The sequence below is a fragment of the Ursus maritimus genome, unplaced genomic scaffold, assembly GCF_017311325.1.
Source record: "Ursus maritimus isolate PB19 unplaced genomic scaffold, ASM1731132v1 scaffold_29, whole genome shotgun sequence".
NCBI lineage: Eukaryota > Metazoa > Chordata > Mammalia > Carnivora > Ursidae > Ursus > Ursus maritimus.
Window position 1 is genome coordinate 13,870,539 of NW_024425452.1, and position 4,450 is coordinate 13,874,988.

Here is a 4,450-nt window from a genome sequence, read left to right on the forward strand (position 1 = left end):
TGATGACTATGGCTTTGTAGTATATCTTGAAATCTGAAATTGTGATACCTCCAGCTTTGTTTTTCTTTCTCAAGGTTGCTTTGGCCATTCAGGGTCTTTTGTGGTTCCATACACATTTTCGTTTTATTTGTTCTAGTTCTGTGAAAAATGCTCCTGGTATTTTAATATAGATTGCATTCAAATTGATTCTTACATGGATAGTATTTCCTTTAATTTAGGAAAATTATTCATATTAGTACCTCGATATTTTATATTGTTGATTATATTGTTAAATAATGTCACTTGATAGTCCAGTTTCTGAAGAATATGGATCTGCCATCAATCAACTCTAGAGATACTAATATTTTAACCTTTTTCCCCCATTGAGGCATTTTATTTGCATGTATGTATTACATCCCTAGAAAAAGAATCCCAGGATTTTCCCTCCTGTGCATTTCCATTTTGCTTCTTCATGGTCCATGATGCCAGTGATGTCATCAGTACAATAAAATCAAACTGGCAGGGTAAGAGCAGATTATTCTGCCATTATTCTAAATCTTTGAGTTGTACATCAAATCTGGGGCTAATCACTCCACACTTGTTTAACTTCTCCATGAGGTTCACAACAATTTTCCCAGCTAGTGATCGTCAATGATTTCAAATTCACCAATGTAGCCAAGCTTCATCCTCACAGTTAGAAACTAGACCATGGCCTAATAAGGACCTGGCATTTGCCTCTCTTTATGGCATTGTTAATGCTCTGGAGAGCATCTGCCTACATATTTACGCACACTATTATGGTGGCACAGAAAGATGGTGGAAAGAGCTAGAGATATCAGCATTTTTACTCATCAAAGAAATTAGTATCAAAATCTGTTTTCTGTTTTAAAAAATGACTAAGAAACAAGCTATTTAAAGAAATTAATCTAAGGGATATGCCATCCATACATTCCTTGAGAAAATTTAATCTAAGGATATAGGATAAAGTAAACTTCGAATGTTAGCTTAGAACTTCCATAATGCTAACATTGAAAACACTGTCCCATCTCTAAATATGTCCCTATTTAAAACATCACATAACATTTTTATTTTAAAATTTAGTACCAGGGGGTGCCTGAGTGGCTCAGTCAGTTAAGCATCCGACTCTTGGTTTTGGCTCAGATCATGATCTCATGGGTCATGGGATCAAGCCCCGGGACAGGCTCCACAGGGAGTCCGTTTGAAGATTCTTTCCCTCTGCCCCTCCCCCTACTCACACACAGTCTCCTTCTCGCTCTCTAAAATATATAATTTTTTTAAATAAAAAATTAAAATAAAATAAAATTTAGTACCAGGGAAACATGTTTTTTCTAGAATTGCGTTCATTCATTCGTACAATAGTTTATTTATTGTCTTACCATAAGTTAGGCCTTTAGGTTGGTCCTGAGAATACATTTGTTAGAAAAAAAAGTGTCTGCTCTCACAGAAGTAGCTGTCTAAGGAGCAAGCAAGCATCAAACACGGATCAAAAGGAGAAAGATGTTAAGGTGGAAGTTTCAACCGATACCTTAAAATGACAGATATCAAATATCAACAAGAAGTGCTAAACAAACATAAAAATCTTCAAAGGAGGTTTATAAAAACAAGTTAAATTTGTTTAACTCAGGAATCGACAAGGATCAAAAGTAGAAAATACTGCGGGTGTGTTGTGAATTCCTCCTCCTTTTCTGGGGAGACAATTGGGAAGGGTGTCTGCCTCGAACATCAAACTCAGTTACAAGGAGTTGATCTACACAGCAAGGACTTGCAGTGGCTGGTTTTCTACTATGACCTAGAAAATGTAAAAGCAAGACACCACAGACTGTCTCCTCTGGTGATGGGCAAAGGGAGGTAGCCGAGTTGAGATGGGCCTGTATTCCCAGAATTTGACATAAAGCAAAAGATAATTTGAGGGTTTTCTGTAGACCAGATCTGGGCCACGGAGCAGGGAGAGTCAGTGTGCTGAGCTGGGTTAGAGCCTAGCCCACAAGGCTACCTAAGGAGTGACCTGGCTACAGTCAGTAGAAGTTAAAAGCCACCCTGGGCTTCTTAGAGCCTACAAAAGAAGCAAGCACAAGTGAAAGCGGCACCTACATCAAGATAGTAAGTGAGAGGTCCCAGGTGATGGAGAGTAGCAGCAGGTCTAAATAATCCGCAGATGTACTTTACAAAAGAAGAAGGTCCGGAGACTAGGAAGCAAGCACATGGAAACTCGCAACCTGCTGCTCACTTCCCTACATTAGTTACCTGAAGCTGCCATAGCAGATTACCTCAAACTGCTGGTTTATAACAATGCACACCACACAGTCCTGAAGGCTAGAGGCCTCAAATCAAGGCCATTGCTCTCTCCAAAGTCTGTAGGGGGAGAATTCTTCTTTGCCTCTTCCAACTTCTCCTGGTTATCAGTAATCCCTGGCGTTCCTTGGATTATAGATGTATCCCTGCGTTATCTCCCTCCCTCCTCTCACGGCTTTCTCCCTTGTGTTTCTGTCTCTCTTCTTCTAATAAGGATACTGGTCATATTAGATTTATCCAGTACGATCTCATTACACTGAAGTACATCTACAAGGACCCTATTTCCAACTAAAGAGGCATTCTGAGGTTCTGAGTGGACAAGAATTTTTGAGGACACTACTGAACCCCATACGCTTCCCTACCTCCCACCATTCAAATTCCCAGAGTGGTCAGAAAAGGTAGGTAGTGGTGTGGGAGGTGAGCAGTCAATGAGAAGAAAACATTCTGACCATTTCACCTTCAACCTCTCCCCCGACTCCTCGCTCTCTTTTCTGGCTCAGTCCTACCTTTTCATCTTATGCCAGCCTTGGCCTTTCTGTCATGTTCACAAGCTCTCAGTTCCTCAAACTGGCCACACTCGCTCTCTTGCCATGGGGCATTTACACTCCTGATCCTTGTACTTGGATTACTCTTCTGGAATACAGCTCTGCACTGAAATTATGCCCATTCCTTCAAAATTCATACGAAATATCACTTTCTCAGGACCCAAAGGCTGGTTATCAGTCTAGAACCAGTCCATGGCAAGGTTTTTATGAAAAAATAAACAAAACATTAGCTATGGTAATCGTGATACAACAACTGAGATCAATAAATTGATAGATGGATAGATGCATATGCATGTATATATCAATTAAGCACAGGCATTAATATAATTGCAAGATGTGCTTTCTTGAGAAAGACTGCTTTTATTTTTTTATTCTGAGATTTTGCCTTTCTTGCTTTTTTATGATATTAAAGTGCACTTTATTTTAGCACTTTATTATGTTAGCAGATGGCAGGGATTTTTTTTTATTGTCCTTAATTGTCAAAAATACATAAAAATTTTGAAAGCTGGCAACTTTATGTCAGTAAAATTAGAAATTTTATTGGCTTATGAAACCAAAAAGTCTAGGAATCACACAGAATCTAATGATAAGACTTCCATATGGGCCACTAGAGGAGTGGAAACATGGAAAAATACTCGATAATAACAAAAGTACTCTCCTTTCACTACTATCACCTATTATCCTGTGTGTTTTACTCTGTTACCCTCACAGCTACTAAACCTATTATTCCTATACTTACCTTTGATCCCTATCCCGTTTCTCAATCCATTCACTCACTGTTGTCTTACTCATCATAGTCCAAATGACCACTTGCTCCAGAACCGTCCTTCGTAAAGTCTCCGAATTCCTTACTTCCCTAAATTTTTAATGTTCCCATCTCACAAATCCATTTCTTTGGGTCGCACCTAGTGAATGTGTTCACAGAGTCATGCTGTCGCAGCTGGGCCCTCCTCACTACACCACGAGGCATTTATTACTATTACCAGGTTGTTGACAGCACTCTCTTTACAGTGGCTTCTCCAGGCTAACCTAGTAACCTCAATCTCCCATCCCAATGCAACACCCTCTTCAGCTGATGTCATAATCTACTGAGAACTCTTCACAAACCTGAAATTAATTCCCTTTCTATCTTAAAATGATTCTGTAATCCCATCCATTTTCTTTGTCTTTCCTGTGTCATGCAAGAAGTTGCCTTGAACCTCTCCCATCTCCTATGCTTGCAACGATCCCATACCGCATTCTGCTTTGCCTACGATCATCCTCTACCACCAATTCCCTTTCCAATGTTTTCTACCATCTGCCTTTGTCAGCCATTGGACAAATATACATTCCATCCAAAAATACATCGGTCTCAATATAATACAAACTCTTGTGTTCACCTACCACTCCCCCAAATCACATTCAATATCTCTCCTATCCAAACTTCCATTTTGTTATCATTATGCATTTTGCCAAGTACTAGTGTTAAAATTTTGTTCCCACCACCTAGAGTTGAAACTGTTTCCTTACATGTCAACTCTGATATCCTACTTATACTATAAAATGGATTTCCTCCATTCTTGATTTTTCTTATATATCCCAATAGCATTTAACACTGAAATTGCAATATTTAA

The 4,450-nt window shown here is 39.1% G+C and overlaps 1 pseudogene; it reads right to left on the reverse strand.

Moving 5' to 3' along the window:
- Nucleotides 1-359: 359 nt before the first annotated feature.
- Nucleotides 360-3,919, reverse strand: LOC121105699 (annotated as a pseudogene).
- Between the last annotated feature and the right edge of the window lie 531 nt (nt 3,920-4,450).